General features: G+C 38.8%; 1 long non-coding RNA gene across 1 annotated transcript; it reads left to right on the forward strand.

Moving 5' to 3' along the window:
• The first annotated feature begins 379 nt into the window (after window positions 1-379).
• LOC144382462 (uncharacterized) lies at window positions 380-27457 on the forward strand. The gene is made up of 3 exons (XR_013449447.1): window positions 380-425; window positions 24843-24917; window positions 26556-27457. It is a non-coding gene; the product is annotated as an uncharacterized LOC144382462 (long non-coding RNA).
• Window positions 27458-27871: the final 414 nt, after the last annotated feature.

The following is a 27871-nucleotide window of genomic DNA, read 5'->3' on the forward strand; positions in this document are numbered from 1 at the left end:
TGATCTTTTACATAATTTTGATATTGTCTTTGTTTACAGCTGAAAGGGCCATTAATGGAAGTGAAGTATAGAAGGGGTGGGCTGCAGTGGATTTGTATTATATTAGCTGAGCTAAACTGCACGTTTCCTAGAATTCCCTTCCCTGCATAGTTCCAAGTTAATGCCACATGAGATATTTTTGTATGAGATTTAGAAGGGGACTGTAGACGTGTGGCCATATTCTTTTACTCTCCAGAGGTCAGCAGAGGGAATCATACATCGCCACTTATCTGCTGGCTTATCTGATTGGCATGGGACAGACATCAGGCTCACAGCTCCTCCAGCTGCTGGGTCATCTGCTTCAGCTTTTCCAATGCCTGGAAGAGGTGCCAGTATGAGCTTTTCCTGCAGCCTACCACCTCATCAAAGCGGGAGGTCTATAGGAGGTAAGAGAACAACATGGATTCCCGACTTTCCTCCTCAGCTCAAACTCAGCCTTGTCGGTTCCAGCTTGTCCTTGATTTCCTGACTTCATGTCTATCTTTCTTTCCTGGCTGTCTGCTATGGACTTCAGTCCCTAGCATCAGTATAATTTATATACTAATATGATACATTTATTAGTGTAATATATATAATATAATATATACATATTGTATTCTTGTATGTATATATATATATATATATATATATATATATATATCCATATATCCTCAGGATTATATATATATTCTTTTTATTATATAGATATAGAGCTCCATATCCTTAAAATTACTCATTGCCCAGTTGGCATAAGAACCAGAACCCTAGGGGAGGAAAGTTCCAGTAAAGGAATCCTCAGAATGTGGAAGAGGGCATCAGCTACTATGTCTATAAAGACGTGGTCATCAATGTGCCTGACATCATTTGATTTTCATTTTAGTGTAAAATGAAAAATGAGAGAAGAAAATTTGTGTAACATTTGAGCTCTATTTTTATGACCCTAAATATTTAAACACCACCTAATATTTTGACCTTAGAATACCAAGCACTTGTATAGCTAGAAAATGGACTTTGTTTTCATGCAGAGGGTTGATAATTTACAAATGTAAGCTACTGATCCAGGGCATAGCACAGTGAAATTTGATCTACAAAGGAGTTTATGTAGGGTGACCCATGGTCCCAATTTACTCAGGACTGAGGGATTTCATGGATCATGGGACCTTCAGTGCTAACTCAGAGTCAGTCCCAGGCAAACTGGGATGGCTGATTCCCTTCAGTATGAGACAACTTCTCACGCGCCCTAAGAGGGAGCCAACCCAGCATTACAATGTTTTTAGTCTCTCTGTTTCCTCACCTCTAAAATAGTTAGAAGATATTTTTTTTAATAAATGTAAGACAACGATAGTTCTTGACAAATCATAAACAAATATGTATAGATATATAACTAGATATTGTTACTAATAATTAGCAAATAATATTACCAGAAAAAGTAACACAGGAATATGTGAAATTATAAGAAAAATCCATATGTGATGAAATATTAAGCATTAAGTGAGGATAAAAGCAAGTGCTACCAGGGCCCATGGAGACATACAATATGAGGGCAGGAGGTTCTTGTATTCATTCATTCGATAGAGTATCTACTCTGGGGCAGGCACCAGACTAAGTGAGAGGTCTAATTTGGTGAACCAAGTACATATTGATCCTTATCTTCATGGGGCTTTCAATCTATGGGAGAGTCAGACATTACACAAAACACAACCCCCAAAAATGAGTATTATGAGAGAAAGTAATTGGGTACCCTCAGAGAAAATTTGGGGAGAGATCAAATTTAGATTCAGTAATCAGAGAGGGGTTCTCTGATGAAGTGTCATTGAGAATGAGTCCTGAAGGATGAGAAGGAGCCAGCTAGACACAAAGGAGGACAAAGTACAGCGCACACACAGGGGAAGAACAGGGCTCAGGGAATGGATCCTGGAAGAGGTAGGATTTAAATTTGGTCTTGAAGAATAGGTGAGTTTTCATTTTTTTTAAAGATTTCTTTTATATTTCAGAGAGAGAGAGAGCAAGCACAAGCATGAGCAGGGGGAAGGGCAGAGGGAGAAGCAGAATCCCCACTGAGCAGGGAGCCTGATACTAGGGCTCAATCCCAAGATCCTGGGATCATGACCTGAGCTGAAAGCAGACCCTTAACCAACCAAGCCAACTAGGTGCCCCCAGAATAGGTGAATTTTTAATAGACACGGAGGAATAATTCCTGTCATGGGCCTTTCTACATCTCTACTGACCTTGGGAAAATTATTTTCATCGCCAGGCCTCAATTTCCTCTTCCATGAAATAATGGGTTCAACTGGATGATCCCCATGGAAGAATTATGTTAATATAATTGAATATGCCCAAGAAGATGAACACTTAAGAATCAAAAGCCACTTGCCATTAACCATGGCCAAACACAAATATCCCACGGGAATTGGAGAAAAAGTGCAGGTTCCCCAGGTTGCTATAGTCACTGCCCATTAATTGAAAGGACTAAGAGCTTCCCTTAGTGAAGATTTACTCAGATGTGAATAGATGATAGGGTGCAAATTAGACCTGCCTAGGAGCAAGTCTCATGCATGTCTCGGCTTCTTAAGGAGGAATTTCTGCTTCTTATTTTCAGTGAATGATTTCAGTGGGTCAGAGAAAAGGAGTTGCCCACTTATGAAGTCCTTTCCCACTAGAAGGAAGGGGATAATTGTAAGTCTAAACTGGGTACACTTTATACATATTTTTTTTTTCTCCTGGTAAATCCCTTGGAAACATCCACATAAAATTAACATGAAGGTCTAAAAATTAGATCCTTTAAATCATTCACTCTGTGCTTATAAATTGTGGGGTGCTGAGAGTAGCTTTCTTAAGGCCATTTTTTTTTTCACTGATTGTATAGAGCTGCTGAAATAGGTAGATCAGGAGAAAGGTTTCATGTAAGTCCCCCCACCCCCCACCTCACCATCCCCAGGCAACCACAGGTTCATTTCTGTGCTTCTCCCTCAATATTGCCAGAAGAGGAGGAAATTAGGCCTTCTCTGAAGACCTTCATCTAAACCAGTGAGCCCCATGAGGGCAAAAGAATCTCCTGCGTCCCTAACTCAGGGCCCAGAGCCTGGCCCACAGTGGGATCTCAGGAATTGCCAGGTAGTTGAATGGACAAATTAACTTCAAGCCAAGATCTGCCTTGATCTGATCTGGCTCATGTGGAAATTGAGGAATGGCAAGGAGATTGGAGAAGCATTTAGAGAAAGAGTAGCATCCTGACACTTGGCAAGAAAAATAGACTCTCGGTCAAGCTGTAGAGCGGGGCTCCCTCTTGGGGCCCTTAGCAAGGTGACCTTGACCCAGGTGACTGTTCTCTAATCTGAGCTCTGCAGGTAAAAATTTCTCTCCTAGCTAGAAAAATGTCCTTAAAAAAAAATAAAGTGAACTTGGCAGTCTTTCAAATTCTGTAGCTTAGACTTTCAAATAAACATTTTGCAACATGACATAGGATGGCTTAAGCTTAGTCCTGATGAAGAGAGAAATCATCTAGCAATTGTAATGCAAATAGCAATAGTTTTTTACCGTTAGTAAACAGATAATAGACTCCAAAGTCCTTTTACATACACCACCCCATTCAGAATGGCACAACTACAACTTCATCTCCAATATGGGCGGGGACTAGGTATCTCTTGTTTATCACTACATTCTCCTCACTTCAATGAATAGTTGTTAATAGATATTTGTTGAATAAATCAGTAATAACAAATCAGATGCTGGCTTAGAAATGCCATATCATTTTCCCAATGTCAAATAGTTAAGAAATGGCAGAGCAGTTACATTTCAGCACAGGTAGTTAAGAATGTTTTCCAAATGTGCTCATAACTCAACCTCTTGCCATGCCCACAATGGCAGGTAGATTCACCTTCAGTTTCATTGATACAGGTAGTGTTCAAGCTGAAGAAAGGATAAAGTTTTAGATCATAAAGGAAAATGTGGAAAAACAACAACAGCCACCCAATGTAGATTGTTTTATAGAAATTAGTTCACAAATCCCAAAGAAGATCAACTCTCATTGTAGTTTTGTGTTATATTATGGTTTATCATGTCATATGGATTGGTATTTTAAGGTCAATAAATTATTTTTTTAAAGCTCACCAAAATGCCCAAGTAATATTTCTCTTTCTAAAATTCCTTTGATTTTTCTGTAAAAGTATACTTTGACCAAAATTTAGCAATCATGCAGATGATATGCTTATACCTTTCATCTTTAAGAACAATATTGTTTAGCACTCTATTCATGGCTTCTGGAAATTATCCCTTGGGTGCTTCTAAAATGCGTCTTGCAGAGGAAGTCCCGTACGCAACAATTTACCAGTCTTTGGGATGGCAGGGTAAGTGAAACGTTTACATCCAGCCAAACCCAGAAAGGCTGTAGTACGTAACTCCAGGGAAAGTACTATATTCGGCGCTACTTTCTCTTTTTAATTTCTGAATTTAAGGCTGAAGTTGGAAAGAAGAGAAAGATTGGCACCCCCCTTTCCTTCTGGTCGATAAGCACACATCAGCTTACCCAGAACTCACAGACATTATCTTCACTTAGGACAGGTGGCGGAAGGGGTGGTTTGCTCCCTCCTCACCCTGTCCTTTTAGGTTTCCGACATTTTTAAGACGTGTAGAATTTTTTTCAGGTGAATGCCACAAGAGATTTAATAGAAGATGCATTTGTTTTTGACTTCTAATTAATCAAGATAACATCTCTCTCAACCATTAGACAGTAAAATCAATACCTCAGGCAGCTGTACCACCAGTTAGACTTACACACCAATACCTATTATTGGCAAATCAGTGATGTATTTAACCATGTTGTACTCTATCATTTTATAATATGAGACCAACGTGACTATGTTGAGGGTGTGTAGAGCAGGATACTTTTGCCTCTGGACCCAATAATGGGATTTCTTCTGCATCCGCCAGCCCTGGCCCACACTCTCCCACACCCAAAGCTGGGGTGATGATTCATTTCCCAGACTCTGATTTGCACAAAAACATATACTCACCATGAGGGATATCAGAATCCCAGAATATGAGAAACATAGGGAGAGCAAAGATCCCGGATAAAAAGGTGGGACAACAACCATGAGAGATGTGGGTATGTCATGAACTCCTTCCATCAATAGACAGTGGTGGCCTGGGGTGGGAGGTGTCCTGGCTATTCTGAGGCCCTGCTTTTTGGAAATAGCATGTGGAGGATGTCTTAGGTCTGGCTGAGGGGGTAATGAATCTCTGGGGAATTCACTGTAGAATTTGCATAAGTGGCACCTGCCCTATTCACTGTAAATATTCTTCTAGGCAAAACCCACCAAGTTAAGGGCTCCCTGGTAGGGGGAGAACTTTGTTTTTGAGGCAACATACGGGCCTCCTGCTAAGCCAGAGCTAGGGCACTGAGTCCATGATATGTTCTAGCATTTGGCTAGGTATCCAAGGCACTGTGTGACCAAGAAAGCCTACATGGCCAGTGACTCTCCCCTGGACCCTACATACAGTCTTGACAAATCACTCAAGTCCCGCATCGCTATTGCTCTTTATTAGAGTGCCCTAAGTTTCAATCATCCCAACTTTTCATCTAATTTGTAAGTATTCTGTGAGGAAGACTCTTGAATGCATGATGAGTTCTAGGTGACCTGGAATGTAAAGAAGACACTCTGACTCAGGGGAGAAAGAGCTTAGGAGTGGCTTAATAAAGGTACCTGCTGGGACACTGAGGCACAACAGAGCTAGTGCTAACCTTTAAGACAGGCACACTCTTCTGACTGATCATTTTCCAGAAAGCATTCTCTGACCCCCTCAGGCTTCCCCCTCCACACCCTGGCTATACTTGGAACCCCTCTCCACCACATGTCATGGTAAGTGATCTGTTTCCTGTCTCTTCCCTCAGTGCCTGTGAGCTCCAGGAGTCTTGTTCCTCTCCATTCCTCCAGGGTTAAGCACAGACTTGGTCCCAAGGGGACATTCTGTCAAGGGTAGCTATTTTCCTGTGGAAATTCAGATGCGGGCACCACTAAACCATGAGGGTAGGACACCACAAGTTAGTCTGAGTGTGAAAGGGATAAGAAATACCGAATCAATCCCATTTTCTGGGATACCTGATGAGGGGGAGGAACACACTTCTAGAACGCCTATATTGTTGGCAAGATGGTAGAGAGAGTAATAACAACAACCATAACAATATCATCATAATTATGAAGACAAGCGCATGGCATTGTCTGTGCCTCTCTGAGGCTGGTTTTAATACCCTGTCATATTGAAGAGGTAACTGACTCTGAGAGGTCAAATCATACACCCAAGCTTACACAGCATTTGAAGTTGAGTGGGTCTGAATCTAAAACCTGTGCTCCTTCCACAATGCTACATTACCTCCCACTTAAAACTCTAAAGTGACCTTTCTTCGTTTTCACTGAGACCTTTCCCCTTTTTCCTTCACACTGTTTCTTTCCCAGAGCTCGTGATGTTCACAGCCTTGTGTTCCTCTCATTGGAAAGCTACACTTGGATTGTCAACATATACAGAAAAGTAAATTTTTAGGAATACGACTATGCTTCCAGGATCTATTCTTTTGCCACCAAGATAATGATTCAGTGTATCATAAGCATTGCCCTGGAGACTTATACATACAAACACCCTACAAGGGGGGAACCTCCATGCTGGGTGTGCTGGATATAAAGGATGAATTTCTGCTGACACTGTTTCTAATGGAAAGGCTTCAATTAGGTGCCTAAAATTGTTCCCCAGTAATATGAGCTGTGGGCTCAATAAGAGATCCCTTCTTCATTCTTGGCTTTATATTCAAACTTACAGTAGCTAGGAGTATATATCGTCCATGAGCTTGGTTGAATTTTTCATTAAAATATTTTTCTTTAGCATATCCTTGGGTGGGAGGCTGAATCTCTAATTTGTAGCACAAGTTTAGGTGAAATGAGGCATAATGTCTCTGGCCTCAGTCTTTAAGTCATTTCCCTCTTAGTGACATTTTTATACTCCCACCTCATATTGTCTTGAGCTATATGGTCTGCCCCATTTGAATAGAAAGTCCTGGATCAACCACAATATGCAGTCCAATGCACTGCTCACAGGTTTGTAAAAATGAATCAGGGTTTTGATTAATTACCTGGTCTTCGCCTTGATGTTAAATCTTACCCTTAATGTATTGCTGTGTGAACATGCATCATGGATTGTGAAACCATTCACCCACAAAGGAAGTTGTTTGGCTGACATTTAATTTTACCACTTGTCAGCACCATGATATGAGAGAGGAACCATCTTTTGACAGGAAGTGCTCTGAATTCTTCTAGAGATCTGTTGGTGATGCACCAACCTCTGCAGGGCATCTCATGATTGTTCTTCCAGTCAACATTCATGTTTCAAACTCTATTGGTTTAAGTCCCTCAGTATTAGCAAAATCAAAGGTGGCTGGTCTTCCATAAAACATAGGCTTGTCCAGTATGTTTTTGCCTCACACTGTCTTGTGGTAGCCCATTCACTGTCATCTCTTTCGCTGTAGTTCTGGGGGGCTTCAGGTGAGCTGTAAACACAGGCCCTTCCTTCCTTGGTCCGGATCGCACTCAGACTCGCTCCTCTGCTCCAATGTCAGCCAAGTCAGCTTTCTTGCATTGATTCTTTATTTTTGTATTCATTCACTCATTCATTCACTTAACAAATATTGGTTGAGTACCTACTCTGCTAGATGCTAGGGATAAAATGATGATTATAATTGGCATGGTTCTTATACTCATGATTGTTAGAGTTTATTGGAGGAGATAGTAATATGGTATGTAATTATGTATCATCATAAACACTAGAAAGGAAAATAATAGCATGCTATAAAAAAATAAAAGATAACATGGGACCTACTTGAGATGGGTTGATGGGAGTTAGCCTGTAATTTCCTTACTTCCTAACCACCCACCTCCTCTACACTTGTGGAATTGCCCTTAACTGAAAAGAATTTCCCCACCCAAGGGAACACACCCTTCCTGGAGCACTTGTATCCAATAACTGGCCTACAAGAGGGCACAAATGTCTGACTCCCTCGCCTCGGAGCAGGATAATTCTGAAGCTCCAGAGCCCATTGTGGAATCTGCTGAGGCCTCTGGTACAGCTGCATGCATTCCAACTTCTCTCTCTACCCAATCCTGCTCCTTTCACACCCTTACAGGACTTGTTCCAGAGGGCACTCTCCAGTAAACCTGCATGAAAGTCTCAGAGCCTGGTTTCCCAAGAACCTGATCTACGGTGCAGCCCATCACAACAGGTGGCGTTTAGCTGAGGCTAGCAGCAGGAAGAACAGGGAGACATCTCTCTAGGCAGAGGGAACAGCATGTACAAAGGCCAGGAAGGAGAAGCACTGGGAAGTAATCATAGGTCAGCAGTTGTAGGGGCTGCTGCACTCTCTGAACGTCCTCCCTCACACGGCCTCTCTAGCATGATCTGGCCTTGCCTATCCATATGCCACCTGATCTATGTCCCCACCCAAACTGTACACAGCCTCCTCCCTGCTTCTGAGGCCCTGACTATGGACTTCCTCCAGCCTGCACTGCCTTGCTCCTCTCTTATCAGCTGCTATGCTCATCAACTTTATTTTTGAAAACTTGATTTCAAGCTTACTATTTTCTCCTCTGAACTTAGTGTGCTTTGTTATTAATGATTCTTTTATTTGGGTTTTTAAAAAAGTGTTTTGCTTGTGCAACCCTTATAGCCCTGATGAGACCAAAAGATGCTGCAGAGAAAGAATGGTTCAGGAACTTCTATGGAATTCTCTTTTGCCCAGAGAGAGGCCTGAGGGAGAGATGAAGCAGGGAACCAGTGAGTGTTCTTAGTTATGGACAGCAGGACCTAGTCTGGCTAGTTCAAGAAGGAAACTTATTAGAGGATATTATATGACTCACAGAGTATCTGGGAGAGCCAGAGAACCAGGTTTGGAGGTTCTTCAGGCAAACATAGCCTCCTTCATCATGGGCTATGTCAGTGGGGACATTACTGCCACTTGGCCCAGGCTGTAGCTCATACATAGCCCCGATGCTGAGTCAGGACATGTCACTAGCATCTCAGTCACTGCAGTCTCTGGGATATTTCTCCTTCCATCCCTTCAGAGTGGAGTCTGACTGGCATCTGCTTAACTGAGTCCCTAGGTTCTGAATCAGAGTCTCACACAGAAACATCTGACCAGGGGAGCCTAAGTCACATGCCTGCACTGCCAGAAAACTGGCAAACCAAGTTTTGGGCATCTACTGTAGGGTAGTGAGGATTCATAGGTGGAAACATTGGAAGCTTTGGTAAGGTGTTCAAATGTGGACAGCCAAAAACACTGACTGCTGAGTACTACCTTTGGATGGGAGAGGGAGTGGAGATAGAGCATGAAGGGCCTCTACTACCAGGCTATGAAGTCGACCCATACCTAGGGGTCATCACCACCCCCCCTTCACATCAGATCCCTGAGAAAGACCTTCTGATTTACTTCTTAAGCATCCTTAAAACCGTGTGTCTCCCTTACCATTATCCTCGTTCAGGGTTAGCAAACTTTGGTCTTCAGGCAGAATCCAGCCCACCTCCTGTTTTTGTTAACCAAGTTTTATTGGACCACAGACACATCCAGATGTTAATAGGTTGTCCGAGGCCATTTTGAGTGGAGTAGTTTCGCTAGAGACCATATGGCTGACAAAGCCTAAAATATTTACTACCTCGTCCTTTACAGAAAAGGTTTGCTGACCCCTGTCCTTGTCTATGCCAGCACCATTTCTTACTGGACTTCTGCAAGAACTTCCTAAAGAAACCTACATTTCTTATCAGTGAGTATATCTGATAGCCATGGTGCTCATTGCAAAACATAAATACGATGTCAGTGTAAGATAAACTTATTCAATAAACTCTCATTATACTTAATATAAAGAGCAACATCTTCAAAATGGCAATAAGAGCCTGCAAAATTTAACTTGAGTCTACATGCCTGGTTGGCCAGTGGGACAAAACTACTGAGTGAAAGACACCAACAGACATGGTCAGAGTATGTGATGTTTCTTTGATGATCAAGTATGAGAGGTGATACTCTGACAAAGCATGAGGTGAGAGCTTGCCCCTAGGTACTGGATACAGGGAGAGGCTTCCACTTTTCCCAAGCCCCTCACAAAAAAACAGCAGCTGTGGATAACACTCCATGGAATGAGTATTCAACCAGCTGCAAGAAGCTTGATTTTGTCATTCTCCTATTTTAAAAAATACCTTGTCTCCCTCTCCCCTCATCCATCTGTCTGATGTGAAGTCTCTGACCATGGTGCTTCTTGCTCTTTGGATGCAAGTGACAAATGCTTTATATCCCAGCACATTTCTCTTTATTGCAGGACTACATAAATTAATGATTAACTTTCCAGGTATGGTGAACTCCAGGAGGCCCATGTTTCAAACATGCATAAGGTCCATTCCTGAAATGAGCCCTCTGGTCTAAGATTAAATATCCTCACAGTATCATTTCAGTAGATTTAGCTTTTTTGTTTGGTTGGTTCATTCAGGTTTTTTGTTTTTATGTTGTTTTATCTTTCTGAACTTCTTTTTTTTAACTATTTATTTTTAAATTTAAATTCATTAATTAACATATAGTGTATTATTAGTTTCAGAGGTAGAGTTCAGTGATTCATCAGTCTTATATAATACTCAGTACTCATTACATCACGTGCCCTCCTTAATGCCCATCACTCAGTTACCCCACCCCCCCACCCCCCAGAGATAATTATTTAATGTTCATTCATTTCTTTCTAACCACAGTATCAAAACAAGACACAAAAGGATTTGGCATGTCAATCTCTGGCAGACAAAAGACTAGTGAAATTATGAAACAATCATCTCATGTTGCTAAAAAATTGTAAAATGGTATTTAATTTTTGAACTTCTATTTTATTATGCATAGTATACAATTATCACTTGACTATATAATAAGGGGAAATATAGGAGCAATCAAATAAATCAATTATATCACCAATTGAATAATTTGTCCATTTTGTGAGTATGTTTTATGTTTTGTCCCTTTTGAGGTTAACAAGTTCTAATAATTATAATAATAAATTTTTAAAAAAGTTTTTAGTTCCAATTAGCATGCAGTGTTATATTAGTTTCAAGTGTACAATATAGTAATCCAACACTTCCATACTAATAATAGCATTTTAAATTTTATAAACCCTCCACTATTACTACAACCACTCATCCTTCTCTTCAGACTGCCCACTTTATTGTTTTTAACCCTATTCCCAGCAACTGTTGAAGATATTCTTACTGTATGCCAATATCAAGGTATTCTCTCCTGCCCAAACATGTAATGAGTACTCTCCAGGGGGGCCTGGAGATATCTATCCTATACCTACCTACCTACCTATCTACCTATCTACCTACCTACAAACCTATTATTTATTTGTTTGGAATAGAAAAATAGAAGCTAAAATTGGTTCTAGGACTATACAACTTGGGCATAAAGACAATAGGCATATTAATTATTTTTAGAAATTTTAAATAGAATTTTTATTGGAATATGATGTACATGCAGAAACACAAAATATACAAAATACAAAATACACAAAATATAACACAGTAGAGCTCAATGGATTTTCCACAAAGTGTACACCACCATATAACCACCACCCAGATCAAGAAGTACAATATTACTGGTACTATGCAAAATCCTTCATGGCTCATTCCAGTCAGTGCCCCTCCAAAGGTAACAAGTATTAAGACAGCTGTCACATTGTGTCTCTTCTCCTCTTCTCAAGAGGACACCATTTATATTAGATTAGAGCTTACTGAACACATTTTTTGGAAGGATACAATTCAACCCATAGTAGTCAGTTTTAAAGCTCTGTAGTTAGTTGTATACCTAGTTAAGATCTTTATGATATCAATTTACCCACCTTTATCCTTGGTTATTTTTTTCCCTCTAAATTCTACTTTGCCTGATACTAATATAAATGGTCCAACCTTTTTTTAAAATTAGTGTTTGTAAGGTAGACTTTCATACTTTTTACTCTTAATCTATGTATATTCTATAGTTCCAGAGAGTTTCTATAGTTTCTTTTAGTTATATATTTATCAATTCTGATGATCTTTGTCTTGTAATTGGTATGTTTACACCATTAGCATTTAGTGATGTTGATATGTTTAGATTTAAATCTACCATTTTATTGTTTTCTGGTTTTTATTCCTCTGTTTCTTCTTTCCTGCCCTTTCTGGGGTTTTCAGGCATTTTCAGCATTCTATTTTAAATTGTGGATTGTGTTTTTAAATATATTTCTATAACTTTTATTTGTTGCCTTAGGGATTAAAAAATACAATCTTAACTTCTAACATTCTACTTAGAATCAACATTTTACCACTTTGTGTGTAATGTAAGAAGTATACCACAATATAGGTTCCTGCACCCTCCCCTTTTTGGTTATAGCTGTCTTATATATTATATTTGTATACAGTGAAAACCCCTCGGGACAATGTTTTTTAATTTTTTATTTTAATGGACAAATACATTTTTAAAGAACTCAGTAGGAAAAGGATAGCCCCCTATATTTACCTATATATTTAGTATTTCTCTTGTTCTTCATTTCCATAGTTTTAAGTTTTCTTCTGTTATCCTGTCCCTCTGTCTGAAGAACTTCCTTGAGCAATTCTTCTAGATCAGTCTTGTTGCTGGTAACAAAATCTCTTGGCATTCTTCCATATGTGAACGTTTTTATTTCACCTTCATTCCTAAAGGATACTTTTGCTGGAAATTCAATTTTTTTATCAGATAAATGGATAATCAGACTTTCTATTTCTTCCTGTGTCAATTTTAGTGAGTTGCCTTTTTTAAATTGAATGTTTCATCTAGTTTTTCAAATTTATTGGCATAAATCATTCATGATACCCTCCTTCAAATGTCTATAGGATCTGTATTTTCATTCCCTTATTTATTCCTGATATTTGTAACTTGTGCCCTCTCTCTCTCTCTTTTTTTTTTTTTCCCATCAATCTTCCTAGGGGTTTGTCAAGAAAAAGAGAAAAGACTGAGGCAGCTCTGAATATTAATGCACATATCTTTGTGTGGACATATGTTTTCATTTTTCTTGGGTAGATTATTAGGAGTAGAAATAATGCATCATATATTAAATTTATCTTCAAATTTTTTAAGTAACTGCCAAATTGTTTTCTGAAGTTTCTGTACTATTTCACATTCTCATCAGCAATGCATAAGGCTTCTAGTTTCTCCACATTCTCACCAATACTTGGTATTGTCTTTCTTTTGACTATAGTCATTCTAGTGGGTGTATAGTGATATCTCATTGTGATTTTAATTTGCATTTCTCTAGGAATTAATGGTATTAAGTGCTTTCTTGTGCATATTAGCCATTTCTATATATTATTTGATGAAATGATTGTTCAAGTATTTTATCTGTATTTTAATTCAATTTTTCATCTTATTATTGAATTATAAGAGTTCTTCACGTATTCTAAATATGAGGCATTAAAAAATCCAGGATGTTTTCAGTCTGCCTTGTGTTTTACTGTCCTCTAGTTCCTTTTGAGTCTTGTACTTTATATATGTAGCCTCAGGGTAAGCCAGGAGTGTGAGAATAGCTTGGAGCTCTCTGTCTCCACTGACGATGTATATAGACTCAGCCAAAAATATGTTTGTCCCAGTCAGGACTACAACTTCAGGCTACTAGAATGAAGCCATTGGCCTTGCCACTTGTTTGTCTTAGAGAATTCATTTCCATTGAAGATGGGCAATACTTACTGCCCCAAATGGAGTGAGTCTTCCTCAACTGTGTCAGAAAAACTGCTGGTCCTCATGGCCTACCCTGTCCTGGCAGAATCTCCACATCACCTGCTGAAGGAGGGGGTAACGGGAGTAGCCCCATTCCCAGGTCTGAATGCCACAGAATCCCAGTGTTCTTATCCTGAATTCAATGATTTATCACAGATCATTATATGACTTTGGTAGAATTCCGGAGTAATGACATAATATTACTGGTTAATTTTGCCCAGCTTTATAGTTACTTTTTGGGAGAACATTTGCCAATCTCACTTGGCCATAAATCCTGACCTTCCTATCTTGAATTTATACTTTCTTCTTTTTAATATATGCATTTAATTCTATATATTTTCTTCTAAGAACTGTTTGAGCTTCATTGCATAAGTTTTGATAAGCTTTATTTCATAATAATTCAATTTAAAATATATTTTAATTTCCATTTCAATTATTTCTTTGCCTCATGAGTTATTTATAACTCTATTGCCTAATTGCATACTGTGGGGACTTTTAATAATCTTTTGTTATTGATCACTGGCTTCATTAAACTATTTTAAAAGAACATATTCTAAATCAGTCATGATTTTGCCCCCCAGAGGACATCTGGCAGTATCTGGAGAGGAGTGCTGTTGTCATAACTTGGGGAGGGGAGCTAATACTGGCATCTAGTGGATAGAGGCCAGGAATACTGCTAAGCATCCTATAATGCACAGAACAGTCTCTCACGACAAAGAATTTTATCAAGCCCAAAATGTCAATGGTGTCAAGGGTGAGACATTGAAGTAGGTTGAGACTAACCTTAAAGTCTAGTGTGTCACAAATTTTGATAAATGTTCCATATCTACTGGAAAAGAATGTGATTCTGTCAATGTTCAATTCAATGTCCTCTATTAGATTCATATTTGCTCATTATGTTGTTAATGGATTCTAGATTCTTACTAATTTGTGTATGCTTGTTCTACTAGTTACTAAGAGAGGCATGTTAAATTCTCCCATTTTGCTTATTGATTTATCCTTTTTTTTTTCAATTACTACTTACATATTTTGAGGTCATTTTTAGGTTCATATAAATTTTTCTATCTTCTTGGCTAATAGACCTTTTGTCAGGAAATTATCTCTAGTAATGCTTCATGCCTTATCTGATATTACACCAGGCTTCTTATGGCTAATGTTTCCATATCTTTTCTCCATCCTTTAATATTCAAGCTACTCCACGATTTATCCTAAGTTGTCTCTTGTAAGTATAACATAATTTGAGTTTGAAGTTTTATCCAGTCTAAGAATATTTCTCTTTTATTGAAATATTCAGGCAATTTACATTTAATATTATTACCAATGTATTTGGGTTTATATTTACCATCTTAATGTTTTTCATTTATTATCTAGTTTTGGTTCCTTTGTCTCTCTTTTCTTCAAAATTTTTTGATTAATCAAATATTTTTATTATTCTCTTCCCTTTATTTTCTTCATTACAAAGCTTTTTTTTTTTCTTCTATTCTTTTAGTGGTTTTCCTAGATATTACAAAATACATTGTTGAGTTATTAGGATCTAATTTGTTAGTACTTTCACCTCTTCCCAGACAATCCTTAGACTATTTAACCTCCATTTAGTCTAGCATCTTTGATGTTTTTCATGTTAGTTGTTATCATACATTTTAATTGTGGATATGTATTTCAAATCACACAAGACATTGCTCTTTGGTACAGTCAATATGCTTTTCTGGCTGTCCACATATTTCCCTTTCTTATTGTGCTCTTTATTTCTTACTGCATACCGTTGATTCTGTCAGATAATTTTCTTTCTACCAGAACTTCCTTTAGTCTTTATTTAGTTCACACTTGCAAGCAGCAAATTCTCTCAGTCTTTGTCTAGAAACTTTATTTTTGTCTTCACTAATAAAGGATATTTCTTGCTGGGTATGGAATTATAAAGTGGCAGTTGTTTAATTTCAGTATTTCAAATATACCATTCTGTTGTCCACAAGCTGCTATAGTTTCTCTTGGGACATCAGCTGTCTGTCCCACTATTGTTCCTTTTAAAAGTAATGCATCTTTATATTGGCTGCTTTCAAGCCATAGAATTGATTTTAGAGTGGTTTGGGTAGTCAACTCTAGGGTTTATAATGAAAACATGAGTATGTAGGCTTGGGGTGGGTATCTCCTATTGGCTCTTGTAGATTCTTCCCATGGGGAGGGGCCACTGTATTGTTAGATCAAGATGCTGCAACAAAATATTATATACTGAGTGGCTTAAATACCAAACATTTATTTCTCACAGTTCCGGATGTTGGGAAGTCCAAGACTATGATACTGGCAGATTCAGTTCTTGGTCAGAACTCTCTTTCTGGCTTGTAGATGGCTGCCTTCTTGCTGTGTTCTCATGTGATAGAAAGAGAGCTCTGGTTCTCTCCCTCTTCTTATAAAGACAAAAATCCCACCATGGTGGCCCCACCCTCATGAGTTCATATAAACCTAATTACCTCCCAAAGATCCAACCTCCAAATTCCATCTCACCATTGGGTTAGGGCTTCTGCATATGAATTTTGGGGAGACACAAACATTCAGTCTATGGCATCCACATTCAGAGGAAAAAGGCCAGAGCAGGGACTGCTAAAGGATCCTTTTGTCTGAGTCTAATAGTGGTACTGATACTAAGTATTGAGTCTATAACAAAGATTAAACTGCAAACTTACAACTAAGTGTAAATATATAAAATTGGCAATTAGGACAACAGTACAGAATAAAATAATACACGCTTTAATAATACAGAAACTATACAAATAGAAATGGAGCAATGAAGGAGAAAAAGATGAGAGGTAGAAAAGTATGCTGACTTCCTCATGTTTAACAGCTAGAAATCAAAGCATACCATTTAAGTTTCACAAATCAAGTATCATCTATGCTCTACAATGCATACTTCTGTTACATGAGTTTAGGCCATATGTGATTTGAAATTGGTAGACATGGTGCTGGAATACTGAGGAAATCATTGATTCATGTACGATATTTATCAACGTGTTAATATTTCAAACCGCCAGGAAATTAACGGCTGAATGTAGCAAGGCACAGAGGAGTACAGGACTGTACACACCATGCAGCTACTCCATATTTTCTTTCTTGGATCACTTTGTCCATGTGCACTATCTTTGAGGGATTATTGCACATACCTCTCCAGTCATTGTATATTTGGCCCTTGTGTCCAAGACATTAGCAGATGTAACACTTACAACATACACACATGCACATGCACTCATACACATACACACACATTAAACTTTAATAAGACTAGAAAGGATAGAAATAGAATAAAATAATATAGTAGAAAAGGAGGACGAGAAATAAAAAATAAGCTAGTGTATTTATTGACCCCTTTAGGACACCATATCAGTCAGGGTTTCAACAGAGAAGCACAACCAGTGATTATATATATAAAGATATTTATAACAGAGAATTGGCTTATGTGATGGTGGGGTAGGCTGGGCAAGTTCAAAATCTGTAGTATGGGCCATCAGGAAAAGCAGGCTGGAGTCTCTTAGGCAGGAGCTAATACTATAGTGCACAGGTGGAATTTCTTTTTCCTCAAGAAAACCTCAGATTTCTTGCTATTAAGAACCTTAAACTGATTGGATCAGGTCCAGCCAGATAATTAAGAATAATCTTTTACTTAAAGTCAGTTGACTATAGATGTTAATCACATCTGCTAAATACCTTTACAGAAACCTAGACTAGTGTATGATGAAATAACTAGGTACTAAAACCTAGTCAAGTTGATACAAAGCTGACCATCACAGAAACACACACAAAGAATTTCAGGTTGGATTAAAAAACAAAACCCATGGACATTTCTCTAAAAGTCTTTCAACTCTGTTAATTGTTAGAAAATTTTCGTAATAAAATGTACATAAATATTGACAGAGAAAAATAAAAGTGAAATTCTAAGTTCTGTATAGGAGACATACCTAATACATTGTGACTCAGAAGATGTGGGGGAGGGGTGCCTGGGTGGCTCAGTCGTTATAAGTGTCTGCCTTCGCCTCAGGTCATGATCCCAGGGTCCTGGGATCGAGCCCCACATCGGGCTCCCTGCTCAGCGGGAAGCCTGCTTCTCCCTCTCCCACTCCCCCTGCTTGTGTTCCCTCTTTCGCTGTCTCTCTGTCAGATAAATAAATAAAATCTTTAAAAAAAAAAAAAAGAAGATGTGGGGGAAAAAAAGGCAACTATAAACAAGGAAGATGAAATAAAAAAGAAAATGAATTAGCAAACTTAATAATATATCTTATTGAATTCACCCCCAAATCCTTAAATGATCCTAAATATACTATATTTTATTTATATATTTATATATAATATATATGTTAATAATATTAGGCTAAAGAGTATAATGTAGAATGAATACATAACTGTTGTGATTATATGCATTCAATAATATAGCATTCACATCCATAAACCAACATGATTTATGAATGTGAATGCTATAGTTATACGGATAAGCAAAAATATGCTGGCCTAAGATTTTAATTCCTCTGTCTTTATAAGGAAACAAACAGAAGACTCAAATAACATAATTAAAAAGGAAGGCACCAGGATGGCTCAGTTGGCTAAGCAACTGACTCTTGATTTTGGCTCAAGTCATGATCTCAGGGTCATGAGATCAAGCCCTGTGTCAGACTCCACAATGAGTGTGGAACCTGCTTAATATTCTCTCTCTCTCTCTCTCTCAATCCCTCTGTCCCTACTCCCCAACTCACTCTCTCTCAAAAAAAAAAAAAAAAAATAGGTGTATTATTTGATATATTCTGAGCTTTAAACACTGAAAATAAGGAATATACCTTCTTGGAGTGCCTGGGTGGCTCAGTCAGTTGAGCGGCCTACTCTTGATTTCAGCTCAGGTCATGATTTCAAAGTCCTGGGAGTGAGCCCTGTGTTGGGCTCTGCACTCAGCAGGTGGTCTGCTTCAGGATTTTCTCTCCCTCTGTCGCTCCCCCTGCTCACTCTCTCTCTCTCAAATAAATAAATAAATCTTTAAAAAAATAAATAAGAACATACCTTCTTTTCGAGGCATAGACTATTTGCAAATAGTCTACTTCACTTGGAAGTCCCCAATAAATTTCAGTTAAAAGTACTAAAAAATGTATTATTGCTTACAATGAAATAACATTAGTAACAATACAAATAACATAAAAAAGTCCCATAAGCATCTCTTTTTTCAAATATAAAATAGAAACTGAAATTATAGCATATTGAGAAAAAAATGAGTGGAACATTCTAAAGAACATTCAAGTAAAGGAGCAAAGTGAAGACATTTTCAAGTGTGACAGAACTTGATCATATAGCAAGCAACTTTTATTAGGTGCTTTAATCCTTTTTCTTCTCTCTCTTTCTTTCCTTTCTTCCCTTCCTTCCTTCCTTCCTTTCTCTCTTCCTTCCTTCCTTCCCTCCCTCCTTCCTTCCCTCCTTCCTTCCTTTCTCTCTTCCTTCCTTCCTTCCTTCCTTCCTTCCTTCCTTCCTTCTCTCCTTCCTTCCTTTCTTCCTTCCTCCTTCCTCCTTCCTTCCTTCCTTCCTTCCTTCCTTCCCTCCCTCCCTCCTTCCTTCCTTCCTTCCTTTCTTCCTTCCTTCCTTCCTTCCTCCCTCCCTCCCTCCCTCCCTTCCTTCCTCCCTTCCTTCCTTCCCTCCTTCCTCCCCTCCTTCCCTTCCTGTTTGGTGTTGGGGTGGGGATGAGAATACAACCACCCAATGATGAAATCCAGCCTAATAAAAGAGAACGGTGACTTGTAAAAGGAGCATGGGGTGTTCAATGTCAGAAACCAGTACTGCAATGGCTAAATCTTGCTGATAGACCAAGAGTGTGATCTGGCATACAAAGAACTCAGAGAATGCAGCACAAAACTTTTTGAGAAAAGTACTCCACAACCAAATCTAACCAAGCAGGAGGAATCAAAACCAAAACACTCAGAAATGGAGGAGCTCCAGAGAAAAGACTGGTGGTGAGCAATAAATTAATACAAAGAACTAAAGTGATTATGCTCTGTACATTGTGATTACAGAACCTAAGTGTGATAACTCTTGGTAAATAAATTTGGGAGGTGGGGCTAGGAATCTTGACAGGAAGTAAAAAAGGGCCACCCACTTACCCTTCATTGTGTGAATTTGATCACTATTGATTAAAATTGAAGTGGAATTTTAAGAAGTATAATATTTCCACAGTCTCTTAAATTTGAAAGTTCATAGTTTTTTAGCCTTAGATAATTTAGGCATTTATATCTCTTATGGTAAAGAAACAGCTGAAGTTAAGCAATTCCCTTATTTTTAAATTATTTTTCTTTTTTCCTCTCAAAATTATATTTCATTAAAATAACATGGGTAGCATAATCTGTTTTAGTTTTTCTCCATCCATCCATCCATGTATGTGCATTAGAACAGTCTCGAAGAATGTTATCTAATTTTATGAGATACTTATGGGCAATATGATTTTGGATATTACTTTTAATTTTTTTTTTGTTCTGGTTGCATTTTTCTTCCTTTATGTTTTGCCATATTGTTTGAAAAGTTCATGATGAAAATACATAACTTAAAAAGCAAGCTACAAAAACATTTCAAGAATCAGAATGGGGGGTAAGTTTTATGTAAGAAAACTGACAGGTCTGAATGAGGGCTTGACTACAGGGAGAAAAGGAAGAGGAGGATTTAAAGTCGTACTGAAATTAAGAAGCTGGGCCAATGGCAGAATGGCAGAACCACCAGCAGAGTAGAGAACCAGCAGAGAACAAGCAGGATTCCTTCAGCCTCAGATGTATGCGTATCAGGGGTCATTGTCAGTATGGAGTTGTAAGGCGAGAGGCTGGAAGACAGAATTAGTTAGAAATACATACTTGGGAGTAAACATTGTAGAGATGTGAGCTGGAATCATGGAAAAGGATGAGATACCAGGAGTGATGTGTGCACAGGGAGGGCCTGGGGTTCCTGATGCAAGCCGGCCATCACTATTCTCAGGCAGAAGGAGATACTCTGCTATATGGGTCATCTCCACTCACCAAGGACAAAACCAGAGCAGAAAGTAGCTGAAACTGAGATGCAGCAGCACATATGGCCAAAACTTACTTGGCACTCCACAGGCAGGTTGCAATTAAAGTAAAGTATCTATTCAGGGGCCCTGCTATTCTCAAATTTCAGGCTCTACTTGGGTCACTGTGACACCAGAATTCTCATTCCACTTCAGCATTGACTGTTGGCATTTGTAAAGGCAGACAGTCACACCACAGTTGATTTATCACTGTGCCTGAGGCTCCAAGGGATTTTCAGTGGAAACCAGATTCAGAGCCTATATGTACCACTGACATTTTATCAAATAATTGTTTGTTGGATTTTTATAAAATGAATGTACTTATAAAGTCCTTATGTTATTTAAAAATGCTTAATGACAAGCCAGTGTATTGAGTTAAGAACCATTAAATAAATACACTCTCTGAGCAAGCTGGAAGGCCAAGCTAAAGATTATACACACATCTGCTGCCATCCATCATGCCCTAATGCCAGTTAACCATCACTTCTGGGCTGGAGTTAATCAAGCCGGGCTCTCCCACCAGGTGAGCTTGGTTACCACCTGTTACTTTGGCTGGGTGAGCGGACTAGCCATGGATTTTTATTTAGCAGAAATATTTGACTTCGGCAGACTGTTAAAAGAAGTAATATTTCAAAATAATGCAACAGAGGAATATTTATGAAACTATTTGCACAGTGTTACCGAGAAGCTAGCTCTCCTTTCCCATTATAAATCACTCTTCAGCCAGGTCAGAAGAGCAGGTTTGCCAAATATTTAGATTCTGCAGAATCTGCTGCAAAGATCATTATATTAAAGGAATTAGAGTCGTCAGAAGTTATTGGTGGGGGAAATGCTGGCAGCACAAAAATCACACACAGAAATGTGGGAAAGAACTAGAATAATTGAAACCCTGTTCTTGGAGGGCAATGCAGAGAACAAAGAAAGAGAGCAAGGGAAAGCACATCAAACCAGTGTGACCAGATTTGCCTCCACCTCCTGACCCTCCCTAGCTGGAGTGCACCTACTTTGGGTGACTGATCCTAGGTTATTGCAGCTTGGCAATATCACTTGGTCAGGAAAGAACGTTTTCAAGTTTTCTGAACACTTCCCACTGGCTCTGTCCATTTGTAGTTACCATTCTGGAGTCGGGGCATGACAAGAATTGGAATTGACATACACCAAACTCTGCATGTCCTGGAGCCAGCCTCGATCACTCTGCCACTGTCACGTCAAGCTCCATCACTCCTGGCCACTCAGTGCCTGTGCCCATGACACCTGTCAGAAACTTTCAAATGTCTGCTCGTTTCTTCATCAGGATTGCCTACTTAGCCTGGACAAGGAAGAGATGACATTTGGGATGAGGGAGGATTGGGCAGTGCCTTCCTCTTTCTGCCTCCCCCACCTGTCAATTTGAGTTTTCTCTCAACATATCAAAGTTTAGACCCAGTCGCCTTGTCATTTAGAAATGCATGCAGTGGTGACCAGATTTGAAAACAATGCAGGAGAGAGAGAACTTGGGCACATCTCCTTCGAGAATGAGGAAATTAAACAAAGAAAAGAGGCATCGCATGAGGCTATCTCTGCCCTTTGGACACGTGCTGCTTTGGGATACGTGTGGATGCACTCAAGTCATCTAAACACATGGATTCCTTTGCATTTTTTTCTCTTTTCAATAAAGTGGAATAATTTAGCATATGAGCATATGAGTTATCCAAAATTGCAGAGGTTTTCTTGGTGGGAGGTTTTAGTTGTCTATTGTTTTTCTTTTTCTTCCTTTTAGTAATACTTTCATTCTAATATAGGAGAGACGGGCAAGAATATGGGTCTTAATTAAAGATAAAACTTCACAGTGTTGCAAGCTCTGTATGGATGTATGTCTGTAATTCACTCTTTTCATTAACATAATATCGACAAATATGTAGGCACAGAAGTGCTCTCCGCATCCATCCAAATTTTTCTCCCCAGTGGCTTTAACAGATAGCACAAGAGTTCTTTCACTGGTCTTCTACGAGGACAAAATGAGTGTTTTCTTTTTCCTTTAGTCCATCTGAGCTATTTTAACACTCCAAACAGGTTGCATAGAGGTAAACTGTATCATTGAATTGCTTCATCTCCCATTAGTTTCCACTGCACTTAAACTCTGGCTTTTGCCACAAAAACGTCACCCAAATCTGTGATTTTTTTTCTCAATTGTTATTATTGAAGTAGAGTTGGCCCACAATGTTATATTAGTTTCAGGTGTGCAACATAGTGATTCAAAAATTCTATACATTATACAATTCTCACCACTGTAAATGTAGTTACCATCTGTCACCATATAATGGTGACACTTTTTATTTTATTTTCCCCCACAATAAATAATTCTTTCCATTTACTCAGGGGATGGGATTTCTCAAGAAGCTATGCCAAAGCAGGGCATTGAACTAGAACTGACGGAGCTGGCTTCTTGTGGGGCAGCATCTTGTCAGCCACACAAGAGTCCGAATCCTATAAAGCTTGTGCAGACAGATGCAGTAGACTGTTTGTTGCCTTGGGGGTCAGGTGTGGTGTCATTCCACTTCTGCTCCCAACTCTCTTCTAAGCCTTGAGCTAATGACCATCATTCTGTGCCTCTATCTCTGGATATAGAATGGGAAGACAGAAGGATGATTTGCCTCATTCATGAGATCCTTTAAAAGTCCAAATGAGATAATGGTTATGGAATTACTTGAAAAGAATAAGGGGGTGTATTATTAGAATAAAAAAATGGGGAGGGTTTGAATAATTAGTACAAATGTATCTTATAAGTACTGTAAATGGGCTTCTATGACCTGGCTTATCCTCAACAACCACGCATAGAAGCAAATGGACCCAGGAACCATGTTTGTAGGGGATGGTGCCAACTAACTCCTAGAAGGGGAAGAAGTAGGGACATACAGCTTGTGTAGGGAGATTATATATATTAATTGTTCTGGGTTAGAACAGGAGACTGCAAAAGATTCAGGTATCTTGTACAAGATCAGACAACTATTTGTACCCAGAAATGAGAAGATAAGAAGATGATCTTAAGAGTAAAAAGGAAATCAGGATAAAAAGGAATATAAACGTATAACTCTAACCGCCTGCCCCCCCCCCCCCCCCGGAGTGGGATTAAGGGGCATGTTAACAGCAATGCTCATCTTCTCTGGCCAGCAGTTTGCTCCTCTCAGCTCACACCCAGGGCAGCACAACTTGGAGTCTGGGACTTCAGGGAGAGAAAAGCAAACCCATAAGCCTGATTTTCTCTCCATATCCAGGTGTCTAACATCAAGTAACACCAGCCCTTATAGAGTGTGAGATTCCAAGGGAAGGCAATGGTGTGCTGGGAAGGATATGAGTAGTTCCTAAGCTGACAGTTGGACCATTAGCCCCTAAAACAAAAACTCGCAAGGCCAAGGACAAACAGGCGTGGCCATAGAGCCTTGTGTGCAGACAGATAGGTCACCATGGAAGAGGTACCTGCACCCACACAAGCCAGCTCATCCTGCAGCAGATAGGGGTAATGGAACTCAGCACCTATTTGTGAATGCAAGAACTGTTCAGGGAACCATTCTCTCCTTTGTTTAGTATGCCTCTTTGGCTCAGAAAATGGACTAGGTCACTCTTTAGAAGTAGCACCTTTACTCACCCCAGGGGAAAAGTGAATATGAGGTGGGAAATTGGACTCTGGCCCTCTTGTGTGAAGGTCTGCCCCTCTGGGCTCTCTTTGTGTACTGCCCATTTGCTTGCCTGATTTTATATTTTGTTCCAGTTGCCATGATGCAGGTCAGCTCATGAGAGCAGAGCACCTCTACTGTGCAACTGGCAAACAGGCAGTAGGGTCTTGGCCGGCACCATACCACATACTTGAATTTAATTTATCAACAAGAAAAACCAATATTCCTGTCCCTATCTGACTCCTATGTCTACTTTTTATTGTTTTTTTGACTCCCAGAGGGAAGGGTTATTCAAAATCTTAATAAGATTGTGGGTAAATCAAATGTCTTTTATTCTCAGGCCACTTCTGTGGGAAATGGGAGAACATTGACATCATAAATACAACTGTGGAAAGTGATTAAAAGTGAATCACAGGTAAACTCTCAGAATCAATGCATGACTTATATACTATGCAATTACCCTTGAATAATTCTTCCTTTGATCCTGGTAGGGATGGTACTATATTAGGAGTGACCTGTATTAGGGATAGGTGTTTATGACAACATCAACAAATAAAATGTAGTAAATATAATTGTGAAGTTGTGAACTTGGTTCTCAAAAGCAAACTTCACAAATATGCAATCAGAGCACGTAGCTACATGAAAGAGACATATACTACATGTAAACAAAATGAGGGTTTGCTAATGATCTCTAGGATTGTAAATTCCAATGAGAACCTTCAACACAGAGCTTAGAGTCCCATTCTATTATGCCCTGTGGGAACCACTCTGGATTTTTGAGGCCAGGTTGGATGTGACACATTGAGTAGGACACCAGAAACCTGGGCAGACTCACAAGTGACAAAGCAGGATGGCGAAAGGAAGGGACAATGGGATCTGAAGAATGGTACTCTATCACCTGGACAAAAGAGGCATGAAGACCATCTTTAAATATCCAAGTGGTGATCATGTGGAAGAGGAAGCTAGTTGTGTGGCTGCAAGAGGCCCAAGTGGTAACTATAAAGAAGGGTTTTCTAACAACTAGATCTAATTGAGATAAAAGTCCCCCCATAGAGTGAGTTCTTAGTTATAAGAGTATAGACAGAATTCATGCATTAGGTAAGAGTTAAAAGGGGTGAGGTATCATATAGATATCCAGGTGAGATATGCTATGATTCTAGAAATTACTCATATAACACTTATCCACTTCATAGTCTTGAATTATTATAACTATCTAATTCTGAATGTGGATTCTCTTCTCCTTTTTCCTTACTAGTTCACTCATAGGGGCTAACCTAGGGTCTTGCACTTGAGCACTTGACAAATGTCTACCAAATAAATGAATGGTAGGCACTCAAATATTTTTGATGATGGTGATGATATGCTCAGTAAAATTTGACTAGTAGATTAATACACAAAGAAGAATTTTAAGTATTAGCAAATTTTTTTTCTCATACTGTTTATTAACACAAGCAATTCTTCCTGATTTGGTAATATTTCTCTTTAACATTCTTCACATATGAATTGAATACAATATGCTGAACAGCCTTGAGGCATCTCCCAGTTTGAAAAAGAGCAATATAGTTTACATTTTACAAAGGATGCTCACATCCATTATCTCTTTATAATGCTCAATATAACTCACATAACTCAATGAGGTTGACATTTTCCAAATGAGGAAACAGGGCCCAGAGATAGAAAGGGACTTGCTCAAGGACACAAAGCCAGTAAGTGCAGAAACTGAACCAAGGACAAGGTCCACTAATTCTAAGATGCATGCTCTTTCCACTGTATGTCAAATGCCTCTGACAAAGACCCTATGTAAAAAGGAGAGAGAGAGAAGAAAGGAAAAAGAAAAAAAAAAGAAGGTTATATGCTTCTATTTGGTTAAGTTGGTCAGACCTACTTACTCCTCATTTTCCCCATGTGTCTCTATTCCTAGCATCCTGCATTAAGTAAAGCCAATTGTTCACAGAAGATATGGTTCTGGTTTGCCTGGATGCTGAGTTGATGGTGATGCTATGTGAATATGACCATGACATAACTTGTCTTTATAAATATCCATTCCTTGCAGGCTTGTGAAACTACTCGCTTGAAGTCTGAGTCCATTTGGCAGGGAGACAGGACAGGGCAGCTGTAAGTTGGCACAGTTACCCTAGGCTAGTCCATCGCAAGCCACCTCACTTAAAGGAGGACTGGAAGCTGGTGCTGTGGTTTAATACCAGGACTACTGGCAGCTCCCATCTTGTGACCTGGAATTGCAAGGTGATCTGTGAAGAGAAGCTTTGAAATATCATCAGACATGCTCTGAGGGTATGCTTGCTGCTGCTTAAGTGCTTTGGAGAAGGGATGTCTATTAAATGTGTTCAGTATTCTCCTTTCCCCTTCAATCACATCGTCTCTCACTCTTTTCTTTTTCTCCCTCCTTGAGGAAATAGCCCAAAAGTAACATGTTTTTGTAATAATGAACTAAAGTTTTCTCATGTTAATTCATTTAATAATCTAGAGTACTTCTGATGTGCCTGATACTAGGCTAAGTTCTGGAAATATAGAGCTGAAAAATACTGTTTATATGATCAATGAATCAGTTTGGTAGGAATGACAGCAATTAGACAAACAAATAAAATAAAGGCTTATTAATAATATTATTGAGATATTTGAAAGATGCTATAATTGCTATTCCTGAAGAAACTAATCAGAATCAGTGGAATATAAATAATAATCATATGTATAACAAAACTTTCCCAAGCTGAATAAGAGTGTGCCTATAGAGGACGCACCACATATCAGGTAAATTCAGGAAAAGAGACCAACATTTAAATATCCTGAAGAAATTTAATTTTTTAGTAATTGTCATAGTCTGAATAAAGATTCCTAGCAGAAGCAAATAGTGATCATTTCTGGAAGAAAACTTTCCCTTGTAAAGACACTTATTGTTTAAATGATTTTGCTTGTGTAACTATAGTTTATTATGGAAAAAAGTAATGCCATTTTTTTAAATGCTTTATATTTTCCCTGGAGTTTCTAGTTGCCTTTATTTTATTCTCAAAGTTTTTATTTTCACCTTCTTTAGGCCTTTTGCACAGATATCCTTCTGGTGTTTTCCTTGATAACTCTCTTGAGTTAAATCCAAACAGTTCTCTGTAGTTCCCGTCACAATACTTCCACTACAGATCATTTGCCAAAATATGGTCACATGGCCAAATGAATGCCAAAATAAGATTCAATTCCTCATTAATTAACATATATCCTCAAATCGCTTTCTGTGTCAGCTTAGATTCAATGTAGCTGCATATAAGGGAATAGTCAAAACTAAATGAAACTTAAGTAAGATAAAATTTTATTTCTCTATTACAAAAAGGATTTTGGAGGCAGGCAATACAGAGCTGG

This window comes from Halichoerus grypus, chromosome 7, assembly GCF_964656455.1.
Source record: "Halichoerus grypus chromosome 7, mHalGry1.hap1.1, whole genome shotgun sequence".
NCBI lineage: Eukaryota > Metazoa > Chordata > Mammalia > Carnivora > Phocidae > Halichoerus > Halichoerus grypus.